At 51.5% G+C, this 25,262-nt stretch overlaps 1 protein-coding gene and 1 non-coding gene across 2 annotated transcripts in view; both read right to left on the minus strand.

Moving 5' to 3' along the window:
* LOC133341875 (pre-B-cell leukemia transcription factor 1-like) overlaps positions 1-25,262 on the minus strand; it is an 801,687-nt gene that overhangs the window by 71,269 nt on the left and 705,156 nt on the right. The gene's annotated exons all lie outside the window — the stretch shown is intronic.
* On the minus strand, positions 11,826-11,932 carry LOC133341934 (U6 spliceosomal RNA). The gene has a single exon (XR_009755077.1). It is a non-coding gene; the product is annotated as a U6 spliceosomal RNA (small nuclear RNA).

Consider the following 25,262-nt stretch of genomic DNA (forward strand, 5'->3'; position numbering starts at 1 on the left):
CTCACCAACCCCAGACACTAAACTCACCACGCAGCTCACCAACCCCAGACACTAAACTCACCACGCAGCTCACCAACCCCAGACACTAAACTCACCACTCAGCTCACCAACCCCAGTCACTAAACTCACCACTCAGCTCACCAACCCCAGTCACTAAACTCACCACTCAGCCCACCAGCCCCACACACTAAACTCACCACTCAGCTCACCAACCCCAGACACTAAACTCACCACTCAGCTCACCAACCCCAGATACTAAACTCACCACGCAGCTCACCAACCCCAGACACTAAACTCACCACGCAGCTCACCAACCCCAGCCACTAAACTCACCACTCAGCTCACCAACCCCAGTCACTAAACTCACCACGCAGCTCACCAACCCCAGACACTAAACTCACCACTCAGCTCACCAACCCCAGTCACTAAACTCACCACGCAGCTCACCAACCCCAGACACTAAACTCACCACTCAGCTCACCAACCCCAGACACTAAACTCACCACGCAGCTCACCAACCCCAGACACTAAACTCACCACGCAGCTCACCAACCCCAGACACTAAACTCACCACGCAGCTCACCAACCCCAGACACTAAACTCACCACGCAGCTCACCAACCCCAGACACTAAACTCACCACTCAGCTCACCAACCCCAGACACTAAACTCACCACGCAGCTCACCAACCCCAGACACTAAACTCACCACGCAGCTCACCAACCCCAGACACTAAACTCACCACGCAGCTCACCAACCCCAGACACTAAACTCACCACGCAGCTCACCAACCCCAGATACTAAACTCACCACGAAGCTCACCAACCCCAGACACTAAACTCACCACGCAGCTCACCAACCCCAGTCACTAAACTCACCACTCAGTTCACCAACCCCAGACACTAAACTCACCACTCAGCTCACCAACCCCAGACACTAAACACACCACTCAGCTCACCAACCCCAGATACTAAACTCACCACGCAGCTCACCAACCCCAGTCACTAAACTCACCACTCCGTTCACCAACCCCTGACACTAAACTCACCACTCAGCTCACCAACCCCAGTCACTAAACTCACCACTCAGCTCACCAACCCCAGTCACTAAACTCACCACTCAGCTCACCAACCCCAGACACTAAACTCACCACTCAGCTCACCAACCCCAGTCACTAAACTCACCACTCAGCTCACCAACCCCAGTCACTAAACTCACCACTCAGCTCACCAACCCCAGACACTAAACTCACCACGCAGTTCACCAACCCCAGTCACTAAACTCACCACTCAGCTCACCAACCCCAGACACTAAACTCACCACTCAGCTCACCAACCCCAGCTACTAAACTCACCACACAGCTCACCAACCCCAGACACTAAACTCACCACGCAGCTCACCAACCCCAGTCACTAAACTCACCACACAGCTCACCAACCCCAGTCACTAAACTCACCACACAGCTCACCAACCCCAGACACTAAACTCACCACTCAGCTCACCAACCCCAGTCACTAAACTCACCACTCAGCTCACCAACCCCAGACACTAAACTCACCACTCAGCTCACCAACCCCAGTCACTAAACTCACCACGCAGCTCACCAACCCCAGACACTAAACTCACCACTCAGCTCACCAACCCCAGTCACTAAACTCACCACTCAGCTCACCAACCCCAGACAATAAACTCACCACTCAGCTCACCAACCCCAGTCACAAAACTCACCACGCAGCTCACCAACCCCAGTCACTAAACTCACCACTCAGTTCACCAACCCCAGACACTAAACTCACCACTCAGCTCACCAACCCCAGTCACTAAACTCACCACGCAGCTCACCAACCCCAGTCACTAAACTCACCACGCAGCTCACCAACCCCAGACACTAAACTCACCACGCAGCTCACCAACCCCAGTCACTAAACTCACCACGCAGCTCACCAACCCCAGTCACTAAACTCACCACGCAGCTCACCAACCCCAGTCACTAAACTCACCACTCAGCTCACCAACCCCAGTCACTAAACTCACCACGCAGCTCACCAACCCCAGTCACTAAACTCACCACGCAGCTCACCAACCCCAGACACTAAACTCACCACGCAGCTCACCAACCCCAGATACTAAACTCACCACGCAGCTCACCAACCCCAGTCACTAAACTCACCACCCAGCTCACCAACCCCAGATACTAAACTCACCACGCAGCTCACCAACCCCAGTCACTAAACTCACCACGCAGCTCACCAACCCCAGACACTAAACTCACCACGCAGCTCACCAACCCCAGATACTAAACTCACCACAGAGCTCACCAACCGCAGTCATTAAACTCACCACGCAGCTCACCAACCCCAGACACTAAACTCACCACGCAGCTCACCAACCCCAGATACTAAACTCACCACGCAGCTCACCAACCCCAGTCACTAAACTCACCACGCAGCTCACCAACCCCAGACACTAAACTCACCACGCAGCTCACCAACCCCAGACACTAAACTCACCACGCAGCTCACCAACCCCAGTCACTAAACTCACCACGCAGCTCACCAACCCCAGACACTAAACTCACCACGCAGCTCACCAACCCCAGTCACTAAACTCACCACACAGCTCACCAACCCCAGACACTAAACTCACCACGCAGCTCACCAACCCCAGACACTAAACTCACCACTCAGCTCACCAACCCCAGTCACTAAACTCACCACGCAGCTCACCAACCCCAGACACTAAACTCACCACGCAGCTCACCAACCCCAGATACTAAACTCACCACTCAGCTCACCAACCCCAGTCACTAAACTCACCACTCAGCTCACCAACCCCAGTCACTAAACTCACCACTCAGCTCACCAACCCCAGTCACTAAACTCACCACTCAGCTCACCAACCCCAGACACTAAACTCACCACTCAGCTCACCAACCCCAGACACTAAACTCACCACTCAGTTCACCAACCCCAGACACTAAACTCACCACTCAGCTCACCAACCCCAGACACTAAACTCACCACTCAGCTCACCAACCCCAGACACTAAACTCACCACTCAGCTCACCAACCCCAGACACTAAACTCACCACTCAGCTCACCAACCCCAGACACTAAACTCACCACTCAGTTCACCAACCCCAGACACTAAACTCACCACTCAGCTCACCAACCCCAGACACTAAACTCACCACGCAGCTCACCAACCCCAGACACTAAACTCACCACGCAGCTCACCAACCCCAGACACTAAATTCACCACTCAGTTCACCAACCCCAGACACTAAACTCACCACTCAGCTCACCAACCCCAGTCACTAAACTCACCACTCAGCTCACCAACCCCAGACACTAAACTCACCACTCAGCTCACCAACCCCAGTCACTAAACTCACCACTCAGCTCACCAACCCCAGTCACTAAACTCACCACGCAGCTCACCAACCCCAGACACTAAACTCACCACTCAGCTCACCAACCCCAGTCACAAAACTCACCACGGAGCTCACCAACCCCAGACACTAAACTCACCACTCAGCTCATCAACCCCAGACACTAAACTCACCACTCAGCTCACCAACCCCAGACACTAAACTCACCACTCAGCTCACCAACCCCAGACACTAAACTCACCACGCAGCTCACCAACCCCAGATACTAAACTCACCACGCAGCTCACCAACCCCAGATACTAAACTCACCACGCAGCTCACCAACCCCAGACACTAAACTCACCACGCAGCTCACCAACCCCAGACACAAAACTCACCACGCAGCTCACCAACCCCAGTCACTAAACTCACCACGCATCTCACCAACCCCAGATACTAAACTCACCACGCAGCTCACCAACCCCAGACACTAAACTCACCACGCAGCTCACCAACCCCAGACACTAAACTCACCACGCAGCTCACCAACCCCAGTCACTAAACTCACCACTCAGCTCACCAACCCCAGTCACTAAACTCACCACTCAGCTCACCAACCCCAGACACTAAACTCACCACGCAGCTCACCAACCCCAGACACTAAACTCACCACGCAGCTCACCAACCCCAGACACTAAACTCACCACGCAGCTCACCAACCCCAGTCACTAAACTCACCACGCAGCTCACCAACCCCAGTCACTAAACTCACCACGCAGCTCACCAACCCCAGACACTAAACTCACCACACAGCTCACCAACCCCAGTCACTAAACTCACCACGCAGCTCACCAACCCCAGACACTAAACTCACCACTCAGCTCACCAGCCCCAGACACTAAACTCACCACTCAGTTCACCAACCCCAGACACTAAACTCACCACTCAGCTCACCAACCCCAGACACTAAACTCACCACACAGCTCACCAACCCCAGACACTAAACTCACCACTCAGCTCACCAACCCCAGTCACTAAACTCACCACACAGCTCACGAACCCCAGACACTAAACTCACCACACAGCTCACCAACCCCAGATACTAAACTAACCACTCAGCTCACCAACCCCAGACACTAAACTCACCACACAGCTCACCAACCCCAGACACTAAACTCACCACTCAGCTCACCAACCCCAGACACTAAACTCACCACACAGCTCACCAACCCCAGACACTAAACTCACCACTCAGCTCACCAACCCCAGTCACTAAACTCACCACACAGCTCACCAACCCCAGACACTAAACTCACCACACAGCTCACCAACCCCAGTCACTAAACTCACCACTCAGCTCACCAACCCCAGACACTAAACTCACCACAAAGCTCACCAACCCCAGTCACTAAACTCACCACTCAGCTCACCAACCCCAGACACTAAACTCACCACGCAGCTCACCAACCCCAGATACTAAACTCACCACACAGCTCACCAACCCCAGACACTAAACTCACCACGCAGCTCACCAACCCCAGTCACTAAACTCACCACGCAGCTCACCAACCCCAGTCACTAAACTCACCACACAGCTCACCAACCCCAGACACTAAACTCACCACGCAGCTCACCAACCCCAGATACTAAACTCACCACACAGCTCACCAACCCCAGACACTAAACTCACCACGCAGCTCACCAACCCCAGTCACTAAACTCACCACGCAGCTCACCAACCCCAGACACTAAACTCACCACTCAGCTCACCAACCCCAGACACTAAACTCACCACGCAGCTCACCAACCCCAGTCACTAAACTCACCACTCAGCTCACCAGCCCCAGACACTAAACTCACCACGCAGCTCACCAACCCCAGACACTAAACTCACCACTCAGCTCACCAACCCCAGTCACTAAACTCACCACTCAGCTCACCAACCCCAGACACTAAACTCACCACGCAGCTCACCAACCCCAGACACTAAACTCACCACTCAGCTCACCAACCCCAGACACTAAACTCACCACTCAGCTCACCAACCCCAGACACTAAACTCACCACTCAGCTCACCAACCCCAGACACTAAACTCACCACTCAGCTCACCAACCCCAGTCACTAAACTCACCACTCAGCTCACCAACCCCAGACACTAAACTCACCACGCAGCTCACCAACCCCAGACACTAAACTCACCACTCAGCTCACCAACCCCAGACACTAAACTCACCACGCAGCTCACCAACCCCAGATACTAAACTCACCACTCAGCTCACCAACCCCAGACACTAAACTCACCACTCAGCTCACCAACCCCAGACACTAAACTCACCACTCAGCTCACCAACCCCAGTCACTAAACTCACCACTCAGCTCACCAACCCCAGACACTAAACTCACCACGCAGCTCACCAACCCCAGACACTAAACTCACCACTCAGCTCACCAACCCCAGACACTAAACTCACCACGCAGCTCACCAACCCCAGATACTAAACTCACCACGCAGCTCACCAACCCCAGATACTAAACTCACCACGCAGCTCACCAACCCCAGACACTAAACTCACCACGCAGCTCACCAACCCCAGTCACTAAACTCACCACTCAGCTCACCAACCCCAGACACTAAACTCACCACGCAGCTCACCAACCCCAGACACTAAACTCACCACGCAGCTCACCAACCCCAGATACTAAACTCACCACGCAGCTCACCAACCCCAGACACTAAACTCACCACGCAGCTCACCAACCCCAGTCACTAAACTCACCACTCAGCTCACCAACCCCAGATACTAAACTCACCACGCAGCTCACCAACCCCAGTCACTAAACTCACCACTCAGCTCACCAACCCCAGATACTAAACTCACCACGCAGCTCACCAACCCCAGACACTAAACTCACCACTCAGCTCACCAACCCCAGACACTAAACTCACCACTCAGCTCACCAACCCCAGATACTAAACTCACCACTCAGCTCACCAGCCCCAGATACTAAACTCACCACGCAGCTCACCAACCCCAGACACTAAACTCACCACGCAGCTCACCAACCCCAGATACTAAACTCACCACTTAGCTCACCATCTGCCATCAAGAACGATGGACACAGGGACAAGCTCGTGTCATTATCCGAAGCTGGTATCGACGGCGTATCGCCGTCAAATCGGTGTCACCCTTGCTGGGCAATGGAAACTGGTTTATCCCGTTCTGTACGTGACGCGTGTATGAACACAGCACAGCAGCCTGCCGATGACCAACTCACGCCCAGAATGATCTCGTTACATATCGAGCTTGGTTAGTACTTGGATGGATGACCACCACCGCCACCACCACCACCCCGGGGCTTGCCAGGTGTTGTAGGCGTACGGCTGCAAGGTGTGGTCAAACATTCCGATTTGGCAGGACGCTTCCGCGAAATTAAGAGAGTGTCAGGACGCAGTGACACTCGACACGGCGACTCGCGGGTCATTGCAGCAATGTGTCGACGTGCTTAATGGATATTCGCGTCTTCATTCGTCACCCGGATGCACTGGCTTGCTGGTGCGACGCAGCGCGCAATCAACCAGGTAGGGCGTTGACTCTTGTGTTAGCCGACTCTCTCTGTGTGTTGTTATTGCGTTATATTTCTAAGTTTACTAGCTTTTCCATTTAAAGCTTTCGTGACTGCAGGGATTCATCTTCTTGGTTCTTTAGGTAAAGTCACGTAGAAGGGAAATAATAATAAAATAATGAAAATAAAACATGATAAAATAATTCTCACGACGTTTCGGCCACAACGCAAGCAGCCACCTGAGGACGGCTGCTTGCGTTGTGGCCGAAACGTCAACCAGGTAGGGTGTTGACTGTTATGTTATCCGACTCTCTGTTGTATTACATTACATTTCTAAGTATACTAGATTTGTGTTTCTATTTCATTTATACCTGATGATGATTGTTTGTGTTGCAATCGAAACGTCGTATGCTAGTATTTAATGTATTACTTTCTCTTTTCACGTGACTTTACCGGAAGAACCACAGAGTCATTCCTGCAGTCACGAAAGCTCCAAATTAAGTACGCCCCCGCCCCCCCAAAAAACCCCGCTGTATTACGGATAATATTGGTCAAGAAAAGCATTTTACGTTGTTAAATCACCAACGCTGTTGGCCGCTAGCGGGACTCGATCTTAGGGGGGGGGGGGGGGTTCGTAGCGCACTGCGCTGCCCACGTAGTGAGCCGTGCCGGGCCTCCATGTGTACCCGCCAGCAGCACTTGCCCCAGCAGTCTGTGCAGGCTACACGATAGCCGAGGGGATATTTGCCTCTGTTATAGGAATGGGCGACTCCCTGTGAGCGAATCCCCACGTCTTGCGATGCCCTTGCCGATCCAGTGCTGGATGAAAGGCGACAGCACCCACCCCCCACCCCCCTCCCTCACTCCGTGTGTAGGGCCGTTTGTCCATACTTCACTAGAACGGCTCGTGCATTCAGTCACGCCGCCGGTGTACGGCTGCCCGTGTTGTTCTTACGTCGTTTCGCAAATACGTCGTCACGTGCTGTTGCTCTGCTGTCGTGCCGCTACTCGGAGGTGCGTCGCCTCTCACAGCCCCTTCGCCTTCTCCACCTAAGGGGCCGTCCATAAATGACGTCACGCAGCTGGAGGGGGAGGTGGTCAGACATTTGTGACGATGTGTGACGAGGGGGAGGGGGTGACAAATGTGACGTCACATCAAAATGCGCAACTTTAAATAAATATAGACAACACGTTCTGCTTAATTAAATATACTTTTTGATAAATGTTTTCTCCTACAACATCAGAGTGCAGCGCCACATTAAATATGCACTACAATGACAATAGTTTAAAGCGATTTGAAGCATATTCTTGGTTCTTTCGGTAAAGTCACGTATAAGGGAAATAATAAAATAATAAAATATAAAGCAATACAAATTATCACGACGTTTCGACTGCAACACAAGCAATCATCATCAGGTGTGAAATCCACAGCAAGATTTTTTTTTCCCCAAATTTTCTTGCTGTGGATTTCACACCTGATGATTATCGCTTGTGTTGCAGTCGAAGCGAATATGAATCCCTGCAGTCACGAAAGCTTTAAAGCGATTTGAAGCATGTTTTATTTTGGGGGGGGGGCGAGCAGAGCTTTGTGACGTCATATTTGAGGGGGCGGTCTGACTTTTTGTGACGCCGTATGACGATGCGGGCGGGGGGAAAAAATCGTCCAAAATCGCGTGACGTCATTTATGGACGGCCCCCAACCGCCGTGTTTCGATCTGCGTCGCCGCGGCACCATTCGGGAACGCATCCCCGACGTAGAGCGGGGATGTCGGTGCGCGTCAATGTGTGTTCGGTTTGTGCGGGGAGTGGTGGCTCAGTGGTTAGCGCGACTGCTCTACCAACTCGGCGACCCGAGGTCGATTCCCGCACCAATACCAGTGGCGAATATTTGATCCGGTACTGGGCCTCCCCACCCCTAGGTCGACTCAGCCTTAAATGAGTACCTGCAGCGGTGTGTAAGCATCGGACATTTGCAAGCAGGCATGTTGCTGGTCACCCACACGCCCTCGTGAGCCCCCATTTCCAGCCTTAATAGGTGCTCGCTAACATTGAGTTTCCCCCCAAAAATGCTCTCAAGCGTTAAAGGCTATACGGGGGACCTTTGTCTGTATGTGTATGTTGACGAGCTTCAGCAAAGCAAAAGCGGAGGCGCCCGTGAGAAGGCCCGCGGACCGGCTCTGTAGCTGTGGGAGGTTGGTGCCAACGAGTGGGTGGGTGGGTGAGCGGGTGAGTGAGTGAGTGGGTGAGCGGGTGAGTGGGTGGGTGAGTGGGTGGGTGAATGGATGGGTGGGTGAGTGAATGGGTGGGTGAGTGGGTGGGTAATTGAGTGGGTGAGTGGGTGGGTGTGTGAGTGAGTGGGTGGGTGAGTGAGTGAATGAGTGAGTGGGTGGGTGAGTGGGTGAGTGGATGAGTGGATGGGTGAGTGAGTTGGTGAGTGGGTGGGTGAGTGGGTGGATGGGTGGGTGGGTGAGTGGGTGGGTGGGTGAGTGGGTGAGTGGGTGGATGGGTGGGTGGGTGAGTGGGTGGGTGAGTGGGTGAGTGGGTGGGTGAGTGAGTGGGTGAGTGAGTTGGTGAGTGGGTGGGTGAGTGGGTGGATGGGTGGGTGGGTGAGTGGGTGGGTGGGTGAGTGGGTGAGTGGGTGGATGGGTGGGTGGGTGAGTGGGTGGGTGAGTGGGTGAGTGGGTGAATGGGTGGGTGAGTGAGTGAATGGGTGGGTGAGTGGGTGAGTGGGTGGATGGGTGGGTGGGTGAGTGGGTGGGTGAGTGGGTGAGTGGGTGGGTGAGTGAGTGGGTGGGTGGGTGAGTGAATGGGTGGGTGAGTGGGTGGGTGATTGAGTGGGTGAGTGGGTGGGTGGGTGAGTGAGTGAGTGGGTGAGTGAGTGAGTGGGTGGGTGGGTGGGTGAGTGAATGGGTGGGTGAGTGGGTGGGTAATTGGGTGGGTGAGTGGGTGGGTGGTGAGTGAGTGGGTGGGTGAGTGAGGGGATGAGTGAGTGAGTGGTGAGTAAGTGAGTGGGTGAGTGGATGAGTGGATGGGTGAGTGAGTTGGTGAGTGGGTGGGTGAGTGGGTGGATGGGTGGGTGGGTGAGTGGGTGGGTGGGTGAGTGGGTGAGTGGGTGGATGGGTGGGTGGGTGGGTGGGTGGGTGAGTGGGTGAGTGGGTGGGTGAGTGAGTGGGTGAGTGAGTGGGTGAGTGGGTGGGTGAGTGGGTGGATGGGTGGGTGGGTGAGTGGGTGGGTGGGTGAGTGGGTGAGTGGGTGGATGGGTGGGTGGGTGAGTGGGTGGGTGAGTGGGTGAGTGGGTGGATGGGTGGGTGGGTGAGTGGGTGGGTGGGTGAGTGGGTGAGTGGGTGGATGGGTGGGTGGGTGAGTGGGTGGGTGAGTGAGTGGGTGAGTGGGTGGGTGAGTGAGTGGGTGGGTGGGTGAGTGAATGGGTGGGTGAGTGGGTGGGTGATTGAGTGGGTGAGTGGGTGGTGGGTGGATGAGTGAGTGAGTGGGTGAGTGAGTGAGTGGGTGGGTGGGTGGGTGAGTGAATGGGTGGGTGAGTGGGTGGGTAATTGAGTGGGTGAGTGGGTGGGTGTGTGAGTGAGTGGGTGGATGGGTGGGTGAGTGGGTGAGTAAGTGAGTGGGTGAGTGAGTGGGTGAGTGAGTGAGTTGCCTGTTAGCGAGCGCCTATTAAGGCCGGCACGGTACACCGAGGGAGTGGTTTAGTGGCCAGCACCCCGAGAAGAGAGACAATGCTCACGCGAGGCAGGGTGACTGTGGCCCAAGACTGGCGCTCGCTCCCTGCCCTGCAGAACAAACACAGATACTCTCAACAGAGCGATCCATTTATAGATACCCTATTTAAATATTAGCAACAGCTGATGGAGATGGGCTTTCTTTTATTTCAAATCACCGCAACTGATCTATTCCACCAAGCTCGATGCACGTGTCACATATCTCGACACGCTATCTCCCCACAAATAACGGCACCGTCGCTTTCACGGCCCCCCAATCAGCTTTGTCTCGTGACGACGCGAGAAAGGAAGCTCATTAGCATCCAAACAACGGATCGAGCCTGTACGAGAGAGACAGAGAGAGAGAGGCTGACGTTTCGGACGATGACCCCTCTCCCCCCCCATTCAGAGCACGTGGTCAGTCTCGAGGCGATGGACGAACTCGCGCATCACGTGTTGCTCTGTTCGACACGCGCGTGTCGCGCGCGCTTTGCGTGACTGCTCTCTGAACCGGTTAGCGGTTTTTTTTGTGTTCCGGCTCTTTATCGGCTTTAGCGTCACACTCAACCCGAGAATGCTGCTTACATCGATTTATTATTTAGCGACTTGCCATTTTTTATCTCTCTGAATTTTTCTCTTCCGTTGTTGTTGTTGTGACTCCCCTCACCCCCCCCCCCCCCCCCCCCACTAGACGTTTGTGAAAAAAAGTTTCTTAAATTTCGATTTAAAGCTTTCGTGACTGCAGGGATTCATCTTCTTGGTTCTTTCGGTAAAGTCACGTGGAAGGGAAGTGATAAAATAATAAAAATAAAACAATAAAATACAATTCTCACGACGCTGTCTTTCCGACAGACCTGTTCTTCACCTGAGGACGGCTGCTTGCGTTGTGGCCGAAACGTCGTGCGAATTTTATTTTATTACGTTTTATTTTTTTTTATTTTATTATTTCCCTTCCACGTGACTTTACCGAAAGAGGCAAGAAGAAGAGCTTCATAGCTCATCGGATTTCGGATTCACTGCCCACGGCTCACTGGTGACGCATCTGGAGCGCTTCGAACGGTGCACGGATAGAACTTTGTGAGTCTTACCCCTCCCGACACAAAGACGATTACTGTTATAGCACAGAACGCGATTCATTTAAAAAAAACACACAACGCCGCTTACTTTATAAGCCACTGAGAGTGACAGAACGCTTCACGAATTTGCGTGTCACCCTTGCGCAGGGGCCATGCTAATCTTCTCTGTATCGTTCCAATTTTAGTTTATGTACTGCCGGAGCAAGAGCGAATGGCAGTGTGCCTCAAGTGTGGAGAAATGCCGTACGAGTTACCGTCTTAGCCGACAGATATATATACACAAAGCTTGTGTCCGTGGATTTTCGTCGTGTAGACAAAGACCCCCCCGCCCCCCGTAAAGGCGTACCGACTGCTGTAGTGGAGACATCACAGGTACATAATTCTAAATTTGAAGCTTTCGTGACTACAAAGATTCATACTCTTAGTTCTTTCGGTAAAGTCACGTAGGTAAAAAACTGAAATGAAATTAAAATTCATAAAAATAAAACAATTAATTTTAATTTCATTTCATTTTTTTTACCTACGTGACTTTCATAATCAACGTTTTTGGGTTTAGATCGCGTTTATTTATAAATGTGTCGTAACCCTCCACCACCCGACACGGCCAATCAGTAAAAATGTGTCACGTTGACAAAGACAAATAGTTCACTGCTTTAGCCCACCGGTGTGTTGAAGCCACAAATTGTAAATGTTGTAAATGTTGTGGCTTCAACACACCGGTGGGCTAAAGCAGTGAACTATTTGTCTTTGTCAACGTGACACATTTTTACTGATTGGCCGTGTCGGGTGGTGGAGGGTTACGACACATTTATAAATAAACGCGATCTAAACCCAAAAATGTTTATTATGAATAACATTGGTCGCGAAAGCCTACGTGTTAAACTACGTGACTTTACCGAAAGAACTAAAAGTATCACAGGTACATATATGCAGGTCCACTCTCTACACGCAGAATGTGCACGTACGTTGAACTATCGCACCGTGCCTAGCCAATATGAACGAGTGTATATGTCTAGAGCGGGTGCGTGCCGTGACTTTATATATGGGCAATACTATTAAACACGTGTGTGTGTGTATGCCGGGAGTGGTGGTGCAGCGGTTAGCGCTACGAACCCGGCGACCCGAGATCGATTCCTGCTCACGGCCAACAGCCGGCGACGATTATCTGAACCGGTCCCTGCGCCTCCCCTAGGTCGACTCAGCCTCAAATGAGTACCAGGTGCGGTGTGTAAACATCGCCACCGGGGAGACAAAGGCGGTCGGGCGTGGTGTTTGGCCACCCACCCGCTCGTGTGCCGTGCCGGCCTTCATAGGTGCTCGCTAACAGCACTTGCCCCTACAGTCTGTTATAGGCTAGACGGGGGATCTTTGTCTCTGCATGCTGCAGTGGGGAGCGGTGGGGCTGTGGTTAGCGCACCGCGCTACGAATCCGGCCCCCAGAGTTTGACTCCCGCTCACGACCAATAATAGACAGTGGCGAATATCTGAACCGGTCCTGGGCCTCCCCTATGTTGACTCAGACTTAAATGAATATCTGCATCGCGCGTGTAAACCATCCGCACTGGGGTGACAAAGGCGGCCGGGCGTGGTGTTTGGCCACCTACCCCCTCGTGTGCCGTGCCGGCCTTCATAGGTGCTGCTCGCTAACAGCACTTGCCCCAATAGTCTGTTCGAGGCGATACACGAGGTGAATGGTGGCGCAGCAGTTAGCACACCCGGGCTATGAATCCAACTCAGCTTCAAGTCGATTACCGGCTATGGATGCTCCCTCCCCCCCTCCTACCCTCTTCACTAACCCACATTGACCAGCGTGGTGAAGTATGCTTAAGCAAAGACAAAGACCCCCCCCCAGTATAGCCTTACCAGACTGTTGGGGCAAGTGCTGTTATCGAGCACCTACGAAGGCCGGCACGGCACACGAGGGGGTGGGTGGCCAGCACCACGCCCGGCCGCCTTTGTCTCCCCAGTGGCGGTGTTTTCACACCGCACCAGGGTGCTCATTCGACGCTGAGTCGACCTAGGGCCGGTTCAGATCATCGTCACCGGTGCTGGTGGCCGTCGAACTGCGGTGGCCGGCTCCGCAGTGCAGCGCGCTAACCGTTGCGCCACCGCTCCCATGGTTAATCAACCCCCCCCCCCCACCATAGCAGACAGGACGTGGGGAGGACATTCATCCAGCAGTGGACTGACCATGGCTGCTGCTGCTGATGATGATGATGACAAATCACATGTAGTTACAGCTGTGTGATTTACGTGACGTTAAACGCACATGTATTGTTTGCGGTGAGGATGTTTGTATGCATTGCATGCACAATGTAGGCAGCCGTGTACGTATATAGTACTGGCGTATGTATGCTCGTGTGTACATACAATACATAAGCCACGTTGACAACATATAGCCATATTTGCAACGCAAAGCCATCTATTAATTAAAATTTTTGTTTGGGAGCATTATATAACTATATGGCAATTAAAGCATATTGCATCTACAGGGTTAACACAAAACTAACACTATTAACCAGACTTGCAAACGTAAAAAACTAATCTACGTGATCGCAAAGCAACGAAACGCCAAATGTGTAATACATTAATAAATACACACGTGTGCATATGCGTAAATACATCCACATGTGCATGCACTCGCACTCACGTTTATTAAAATTGAAACGCGCATGTACTTTACATTCATATTTACAAATGTATATACACACACGTGACGTTACATACACGTTCACACATTTGCAAATATATATGCACACATACATCGAGCAACATACATGGACACACGTATGTATATACTATAATGTATATGACAAATATCCCCCGTGTAGCCTTAACAGACTGTAGGGGCAAGTGCTGTTAGCGAGCACCTATGAAGGCCAGAACGGCACACGAGGGGGTGGGTGGCCATCACCACGCCCGACCACCTTTGTCTCCCCTAGTGGAGATGTTTACACACCGTACCAGCTACTCATTTGAGGCTGAGTCGACCTAGGGAAAACCCGGGACTGGTTCAGATAATCGTTGGCCGTGAGCGGGGAATCGAACCCGGGTCGCCAAGTTCGTAGCGCATATGTCAACACGCGCATTAATGGAAACATACACACATTGACTAATACTAACACGGACTAATACATGCACCCACAACACAATGCACACGCACGCGAACTAACACAGTATACAGTTGCAAATATATATACACACACACATACCCACACGTATTTTGTACACATACACATACTAATAGTATCACATTTGCTAATATGTAATGACGTACATACATGCGTGTGTATATACGTAGCAGGGTGTAGGTTTGCGTCGATGGAAATGTCCCTACGAGATATTTGGAATGTATCAACAATTGCGTGTGTGCGTGTGTACGCCTTCTCACGACACAATACTCATTCATAGGTAATGATATACTGTATAGAGACTATGCTCGGCTATGTGTGAGTGTGTGGAGTTGTGTAGTGGGGAGCGGTGGTGCAGCGGTTAGCGCTACGCTGCGCTACGAACCTGGGGACCCGGGTTCGATTCCCCGATCACGGCCAACACCAGCTGACGATTAGCTGAACCGGGCCTCCCCTAGGTCGGCTCAGCCTCAAATGAGTACCTGGTGCGGTTTGTAAGCATTGCCACTAGGGAGACAAAGGCGGCCGGGCGTGGTGCTGGCCACCCACCCCCTCGTGTGCCGTGCCGGCCTTCATAGGCGCTCGCTAACAGCACTTGCCCCAACAGTCTGTTAAGGCTACACGGGAGATCTTTGTCTTTGTGTTGACCCAGCCTGACGACCTGGTGCACTGTGTGAACGTCACCATAATCATCGGGGAGACAAAGGCGGCCGGGAGTGGTCGCGTTCACACCACTCCCTCGTGCGCGCTGCGCCCGCGTTCAATCCGTTGCTCGCTAAGCAGCCCTTGCCCCCCCAACAGCCCATGGCACACAGACGGCACGCGCACCTTTGCCTCTTGTGTGTGTGTGTGTGCACCAGCCCTTGGATGAGTAGTACCATCGATTTTTATTTTATTTTTTACTCATTTTAATTTCATTTTTTACCTACGTGACTTTACCGAAAGAACTAAGAGTATGAATCCTTGCAGTCACGAAAGATTCAAATCTAGAATTAGTACCATTGGGGCCGTTATGTGGACGTCATCGCGAGCATCATCGTCGAGGAGAGACAAAGGCGGCCGGGCGTGGTCAGCACTCGTCCGTACAGTGAGGGTGGCTACACGGGGGCTTTCCGTGTCTGCTGGAGTACTGTCGGTGGGAACGATCGTCATCATCTGGACTGCCAGTCGAGCTTGATTCATTCATTTCCGACATCGCCGTGCAATAAGCCGTCGCCTGCTTTCTCTCTCTCTCTCGGCTTTAGCGTCACACTCCGTTCCACGGCTAACCGATGTATGGGCATTGCAATTCAATTTGTAACGCCCTGCACAATGCGTATGCATGTTGACTTCTTTCGCACCGTACCGTAGCCAACGGTGCAGGTGAAGGACAACAAGCAAACGAAAGAAATGAGTTCTTCAATCTCGATGATGTAAAAGTGCGTGGCTCCAGAGGCTTACTAATATCGGAAGGAAGAGCGTTCCAGACGGCCGCAGTCGCGCACCCGAAAGCCGCCGCTGCGATGACGATCACGATGAGCGGAGTTCGCGCGATGATGGTTCGTGCTCCTTGACGAGATCAGCGAGGTGTTGTGGTTCACGTGCGGCAAGCCACACTTTGCGTGCAATGCGCTGTGACCTCACGAACACAAAATATCTCACGCGCATAACGCGACCGTGGCTCTGGGTCGCGCTGAGCCACGCTTCAGTGCCCCCCCCCCCCCTCTCTGTCTCTCTCGCTTCGAGACCTCTGGGGGGTGTCCTCCTCCCCTTAAAGTGGCCGTGTAGATTGAAAGCTGTGCGACGGCGGCGGTGATGATGATGATGATGTCCGCGCTCCAGACAGATGAGCGCGGTTGGCTACGTACGGTGCACACAGAAGGTTGACGCGAGACCGATCAGCGGCACTGCGAACCCGCCCGTCTGAGTTAGATTCGCGGCTACGGCTATCACAGCTGGGGTCCGGCGCGTCTCCACGCCGCACTGATCAGCGTGGTTGTGAGTCGCTGCTGCTGCAGAGTGCATGGTGATGTCGTATAGAACGGATAGAACGTTACGATGACAAGACAAAGACAAAGATCGCCCGTGTAACCTTAACAGACTGTTGGGGCAAGTGCTGTTAGCGAGCATCTATGAAGGCCAGAACGGCACACGAGGGGGTGGGTGGCCAGCACCACCTCCGGCCGCCTTTGTTTCCCCAGTGGCGATGTTTTTTACGCACCGCTCCGGATACTCATTTGAGGCTGAGCCGATCTAGGCGATGGCCAGGACCGGTTTAGATAATCGTCACTGATGTTGACCGTGAGCGGGGCTCGAAACTGGGGTAACCAGGTTCGTGGTGCAGCGTAGCGCTAACCGCTACACTACCGCTCCCCACACACATGCGATGTTGTCCCACGTCTGACCGCACACGAGTGAATCCAAACCGCATAGCAGAATAGAGCGAATTTTTTGGGTAGAAATCGGTTATCCGCGTGTACGCGAAATCGCACAAACCGAATCGCGCGCGCAGAACTCCCGAGTGATTGTGCGTGATGCGATCAAAAGCAAATCGAGGCTTGTTGCAACCGAGTTCTCTTCACTCCCGTGTTCATGAGTTGAACGAGTCACTTCTTTTTGTCTCTGATGATGGCAGCGACAATGTTCAGGAGCTACGTGCCAATGTCGATGTCTGCTGAGAGGCAATGGCCAAGAGGGCAGCATCAGGAGAGAGAGAAAGAGAGAGAGTTCGCGTCGCAGAAATACTCAAGTGAGAGATGAATGGCCACATATTTAAACTGAAACTTTTTCTCATTTCAACAGGTAAGGCGCACTGAGCTACGGTGATCTTTTTTTCAGAAGCGACCTGGCCACAAATGATCGCGCAGCCAAGTGGCTTGTCACGTGGAGATGTTTAGCAGCCAAATACTCTAAACTCAAGTTTTTAAATGTGAAGGGAAAACCGGAGGACCCGGAGCAAAATCTACACGGGGAGAGAGAGAGAGACACGCAAACTCCAAATATACAGCAGGCGTCAGGGTCGGGATCGAACCCACGATCTCCTGAATACCAGATGAGGGAGTTAACATCTCCTAGCCACCGTGATGATGATGAGAGAGAGAGAGAGACACGCATTCTCCAAATATACAGCAGCAGGCGTCATTGGTGGGATCGAACCCACAACCTCCTGTACACCAGGCGAGGGAATTAACATCTCCTAGCCACCGTGATGATGATGAGAGATAGAGACACGCAGACTCCAAATATACAGCAGCAGGCGTCAGGGTCGGGATCGAACCCACGACCTCCTGTATACCAGGCGAGGGAGTTAACATCTCCTAGCCACCGTGATGATGATGACAGAGAGAGAGACACGCAGACTCCAAATATACAGCAGCAGGCGTCAGGGTCGGGATCGAACCCACGACCTCCTGTACACCAGGCGAGGTAGTTAACATCTCATAGCCACCGTGATGATGATGACAGAGAGAGAGACACGCAGACTCCAAATATACAGCAGCAGGCGTCAGGGTCGGGATCGAACCCACGACCTCCTGTATAACAGGCGAGGGAGTTAACATCTCCTAGCCACCGTGATGATGATGAGAGAGAGAGACACGCAAACTCCAAATATACAGCAGCAGGCGTCAGGGTCGGGATCAATCCCACGACCTCCTGTATAACAGGCGAGGGAGTTAACATCTCCTAGCCACCGTGATGATGATGACAGAGAGAGAGACACGCAGACTCCAAATATACAGCAGCAGGCGTCAGGGTCGGGATCGAACCCACGACCTCCTGTATAACAGGCGAGGGAGTTAACATCTCCTAGCCACCGTGATGATGATGACAGAGAGAGAGAGACACGCAAACTCCAAATATACAGCAGCAGGCGTCAGGGTCGGGATCGAACCCACGACCTCCTGTACACCAGGCGAGGGAGTTAACAGCTCATAGCCACCGTGATGATGATGACAGAGAGAGAGACACGCAGACTCCAAATATACAGCAGCAGGCGTCAGGGTCGGGATCGAACCCACGACCTCCTGCACACCAGGCGAGGTAGTTAACATCTCATAGCCACCGTGATGATGAGAGAGAGAGACACGCAGACTACAAATATACAGCAGCAAGCGTCAGGGTCGGGATCGAACCCACGACCTCCTGTACACCAGGCGAGGTAGTTAACATCTCCTAGCCACCGTGATCATGATGACAGAGAGAGACACGCAGACTCCAAATATACAGCAGCAGGCGTCAGGGTCGGGATCAATCCCACGACCTCCTGTATACCAGGCGAGGGAGTTAACATCTCCTAGCCACCGTGATGATGATGAGAGAGAGAGAAACGCAAACTCCAAATATACAGCAGCAGGCGTCAGGATCGGGATCGAACCCACGACCTCCTGTATACCAGGCGAGGGAGTTAACATATCCTAGCCACCGTGATGATGATGACAGAGAGAGAGACACGCATACTCCAAATATACAGCAGCAGGCGTCAGGGTCGGGATCGAACCCACGACCTCCTGTACACCAGGCGAGGTAGTTAACATCTCCTAGCCACCGTGATGATGATGACAGAGAGAGACACGCAAACTCCAAATATGCAGCAGCAGGCGTCAGGGTCGGGATCGAACCCACGACCTCCTGTATACCAGGCGAGAGCATTAACATCTCCTAGCCACCGTGGCGCCAGGCAGGGCGCTCTTATAAAGCGGTCTCGCGACTCAGCGAGGCGTCCCTTGCATGAACACAAATCGTCTTTTCCGTGTTATGATAAGACGCTCTGGAAAGTAAGACGGAACGTGACCCCCTCCCCCCCCCAAAACAAACTTGAGCCTGGTGTGAAATACAGTTGTAGACATCTGTTCTCAACTACCGGAATATAAGACGCACCCCAACAAATACAGAATAAGGTGACTGCTTTGTCATTCTACATCATGGGATCTCCTTTGCCAGTACCAAAATATACTAATAGGGTTTTTCCCCTTTTTTCTGGCAACAAAACTGACACCTTTTGCAAGGAATCATGCTTAGATTAACCACAATACCTGCAGTCAAATGCAATCAGTTTCAAAGACAATGCATAAATTATCAGAGTATTGTTTTTTTTGTTTTTTGTTTTTTGTTTGCATTTGACTGCAGGTATTGTGGTTAATGTAAGCATGATTCCTTGCAAAAGGTGTCAGTTTTGTTGCCAGAAAAAAGGGGAAAAACCCTATTAGTATGCTTTGTCATTACTAAACATCTAACAGTTGGTGACTCGTGATGAACTCTAAACTAACCACCGCCTTCTGCAGCTGGTTTATATATATATTCTTAACCTAAGAATATGAATCCTTGCAGTCACGAACGCTTCAAATCTAGAATTATATATATAAATCGTTACAACCATTGCACATGGACTGTATACACAACCACGGCGTCTGTCTGACGCGCCACTGCGTCCGTCTGGAACGCTCTTCGCGTATTCGGAAGCCGCAGGGAGCTACGCTTCTTTAAATCTTAATCGACAAACTCACTTCTTGAAAAATTCGTTTTGCCTGCAGTTTGTTGTCCCCCCCCCTCCGCCACACACACCTCCGATGAGCCGCGCTTGGCTACGTACGGTGCGAAAAAAGTTCAACGCGCAAACATTGATCGGTCGTTGCGGTGGTTCACGCTATCACACAGCTGGGGCCTCGCGTGTCTTCACGCTGCAGCTGATCAGCGTGGTGAGGTATGGCCAGAGGGCAGCACTCTGAAGCCTTCGTACCGCGGCGCTGGATTCACAAGAGGGCCCTGAACTAAAATTTTAATCTATATTTGAAGTTTTTGCGACTGCAGAGATCCATACCGAAAGAAACAAGAATATGAATCCCTGCAGTCACGAAAGCTTTACATCAAAATTTGAGATCCATACTCTTTGATTCTTTCGGTAAAGTCGCGTAGGTAGAAAATTAAACAAAATAAATTAAATGGCGACGTTTCGGGCGCAACACAATCGTCCGTCATCAGGTGGGACAACCACAGCAAGAAACAATTGCTGAAGTGGGCAAAAGGGGCTGCTGTAATAAGAGGCTATACAGTGAAACCTTGGATTGTGAGTAACTTGGTCTGCGAGTGTTTTGCAAGACGAACAAAATTTTTAAATAAATATTAATTTGATAAACGAGCGAGGTCTTGCAATACGAGTAGTGCGTGCATACGCTTTGTCTGCCGAGCGTCACGTGATCACAACTGATGTACGAGTGCTTTGATATACGAGTGCTTTGGATTACAAACAGGTTTCCGGAACGAATCATGCTCGCAATCCGAGGTTTTACTGTATATGTAAGAGAGGGGGGGAGGGGGGAGGAGCCAGGGACTTTACCGAAATAACCAAAGAGTATTAAACATTTCATCGTTAGTCATTACAATCAACGTCGTCTGCCGTCTGTAAGATCACGGTGATTGTGCACAAGCACAAATAGAAGAAACCTCGGTACGGTCCTCAATGACAAATCCTGCGTGGCCTTAAAAAGCAACACGCGTGTGTGTATCGTGCCATGAAAAATGGGCCGTTGCCCGAAACGTCGAAGAGTTATTATCGAATGCGTTGACATCTTCTATACATATAGAAATACGGATGTACACGTGCAACGTCTTCACAATGTACGGGATGCTTCTCTCAAACACACATATATGTGTATATGGCACTACGTTATGTGTAGATACACCACGTTATGTAGATACACCACGTAGTGTACCTACATAACGTGGTAGATACACCACGTTATGTAGATACACTACGTTATGTGTAGATACACCACGTAGTGTACCTACATAACGTGGTAGATACACCACGTTATGTATGTACACTACGTTATGTGTAAATACACCACGTAGTGTACCTACATAACGTGGTAGATACACCACGTTATGTAGATACACTACGTTGTGTGTGTAGATACACCACGTTATGTGTAGACACACCACGTTATGTAGACACAGAACCTCTGCCATGTGCAATGCTGTATCCGCGCCTCGAACACTCGCTACACAGCCATTGCCCGCAACCCGCTTCGTGCGCGTCTTGATCGAGCGATGGGTTCGTGCGCGTCTTGATCGAGCGAGGGGTTCGGGGGATCAAGACGGGGAGATTGAACCGGGCCGGATTCACGACCGCAACCACCAATGGACGTCGCCTTCTCGGACGCGAGCCTCGGTGCACATCGCGTGAACGCGCGGAACGATCCGACAGCACAGACTGCAGCCTGCAGCTCGCAATCGGTTGCGGGGAGAACGTCCACGCAGTGTTCGCCATTCGTTCGTACGCGGCCGATATTGCGCGCAACTCGAGTTGCACGCAACTCGAATTGCACGCAACTTGAGTTGCACGCAACCGAGTTGCACGCAACCGAATTGCACGCAACCGAGTTGCATGGTCGCCATCTGACATGCGAGTGAATCGAGCCCCCCCTACCCCCCCGGTTGACCGGGTTTGTACCGCGGTGCGCTAACCACTGCACCCCCGCTCCTGCACGCAGTCGGGGCATGTAACGCAAGCGGCGACGTCCCCGTGCTCCCGATCGAGCAGCGTGGTGAAGTATGGTCAGACAACACCCCCACCACACCTCCACACGTCCAGGATGACGGCATAGGGGGGGGAGGGCTTTCATCCAGCGGTAAGATCGTTAACGGTGGCTGTAAATGACGCCCGCTAAATCATCTGCGTGGCGTACACAAATATAATAGCATTTGTGTACGTACACAAATATCTGGATGAAGGTCTCATCGCCCGCCTCCCCCCCCCGCCCCATAGCCGAGTCGGTCGTATGAGTTGTTGGGTCATACTTGACCGTATTCTTAGATTGTTTCTGTAAAGTCACGTAGGTAAAAAATTAAAATTAATAAAAGTAACAAAAAAAGTTAAATAAAAAGAAAAAATATTTACCTACGTGACTTTACCGAAAAAAACCTAAGAATATGAATCCTTGCAGTCACGAAAGCTTCAAATCTAGAATTAATACTTCACCGCTTTGTTGTACGAAGGCGGCAGCGAAGACTCCGTGTGTCACACCCCGCGCACCCCGCGACGTTCCAATGCCCCGCGTGGAGATGGAGCCGCCAGCGACGTGGCAACCCTCGCTAACGCAGAGAGAGAACCCGACAGTCTGGCGTAGACGTCCGCGCCCTATTGCGAGACCCGGCACAGCGAGTGCTTGTCCACGTTAGTATGGCCGGGAGCACATCCATGCATGGTTGTCCACTGCGGGGTGTTTTGAAAGGTCCGATTGGGCCGTCGGTGCGTAAAAGGGTTTTGCCGTAATACCTGCCGAGTTTGTGTCACCGGCGATTTACTGTCATCTACAGACGATGACAACTTCAAGAGGGCTGTTTGTTGCTGACCGCTTTGCGTATCGGGCCTGCGCTCAGCACCTGCGATGAAGCAAGCGTGCGGTGTGTCTCTCAATGAAGACAAAGATTCCCCGTATAGCCTTTCAACAGACTTTTAGGGCAAGTGCTGTTGTCGAGTAGCAGCTACGAAGGCCGGCACGGCACACGAGAGGGTGGCGGGGGCGTAGCCACGCCCGGCCGCCTTTGTCTCCCCAGTGGCGATGTTTACACACAGCGCACCGGGTGCTCATTTGAGGCTGAGTCGACCTAGGGGAGGCCCAGGACCGGTTCAGCTTAATCGTAAGCGGTGTTGGTCGTGAGCGGGAATGGAACCCGGGTCGCGACGTTTTCGTAGTGACAGCGTAGCGCTAACAACAACACGCACACAAACACACACGCGCGCACACACGCACGCACACACACACACGCAAACACACACACACGCACGCACACACACATACACACACACACGCATACACACACGCATACACACACGCATACACGCACACACACACATACACACACACGCACACAAACACACACACATACACACACAGGCATACACACACATGCACACACACATACACACACACGCACACACACACAGACACACACACACGCACACAAACACACACGCACACAAACACACACACACGTGAACAACAATCCCCGCACGCTGTTCGCACAGTCGTCTGTATTTACAAAACAACAACAACAACAATATCAACAACAACGAGGTTTCGAGACTCGCTTTCGACTTGACCGTTACCTGTTGGGGCTACCTGGGCCGCTTTCAACCGTCGCGACTCCCACGGTGAAGGCGTCACCGCTACGGCTCCTCTGTTGACACAACAAAGCCCCCCCCCCCTCACCGCCTGCCTCGAGACGAATTCTCGGGAGAGCCCTTGCTGATGCTGCTGCTGCTGCTGCTCATGCTGATAATAACAATTACATTGATCGAGCGCTTTTCATCAAGGATATCAAAGTGCTGTGCAAGACACAGCAGCAGCAGCAGCAGACACTCAGCATAAAAATAAGATTACAAATACATGTTTAAAATCATTTACTAAATGAACTAAACGTTCAATACGCGGAAGCGTATAAATCGGTTTAAGGCGCATTTTTTAAATGTCCGCAGACCGATGATGATGTTAATTTGAAGCTTTCGTGACTGCAGGAATCCATAATCTTTGGTTCTTTCGCTAAAGTCACGTAGATGGAAAAATAACAATAAAATAAAGTGAATTAAAAATAAAAATGATAAAAATAAAATATAAATCTACGTGACTTTACCGAAAGAACCAAATAATAAGATGTTGTTGTTGCTGCTGCTGATGTTGTTGTTGCTGCTGATGTTGCTGCTGCTGATATTGCTGATGTTGTTGATGTTGCTGTTGCTGCTGCTGTTGTTACTGCTGCTGATGTTGCTGCTGCTGATGTTGGTGAAGCCAATAATCATCGACTGCAGGTTGTTGGCGGGAGAGGCGGAATTCGTGAGCCGTGATCAAACATCAATGGCGGTGACAAGAACACAACGACGCTTACCCAAAGGAAACGCACACCGATGCCTATCTGAATGCAGATTCGCATCATTGCCAGCACAGAAATCCTCTCTCATCAAGACGCTCATACGTCGGGCGACAGCAGTGTCAGATGGTGAAAGTCTGAGCAGCGAGTTTGAACATGTTAATAGAGCTCTGCAATTAAATGGCTACAATGATGCTCAATTTAACAGAGCATTGAATGCCAAACCAAGATCGAACGGCAAACATGATGAAAGCGATCGTCTTATTAAAACAATAAATAAAATATCATACATTGTGGGAGTAACTAACAAACTAGCTAGAGTTTTGGAAAAACAAAAAAATCAGAGTATGATTTGGCACGGTACACAACATAAAAAACTAGTATCTTGAACTGAAGATAAATTGCCAAAGTTATCAACAGAAGGTGTGTATCGGATTAATTACTCGTGTGGTGAATGCTACGTTGGACGGACTAAAAGAACACACAAATAAAATTAAATACTCACAAACACAACTGTCAGCCAGTTGCAGAACATGCTTTGCCAACAAGGACATTCAATTGA

Source organism: Lethenteron reissneri, chromosome 12 (genome assembly GCF_015708825.2).
Source record: "Lethenteron reissneri isolate LAM-NWPU_2019-01 chromosome 12, ASM1570882v1, whole genome shotgun sequence".
NCBI classification, from domain to species: Eukaryota; Metazoa; Chordata; class Hyperoartia; order Petromyzontiformes; family Petromyzontidae; genus Lethenteron; species Lethenteron reissneri.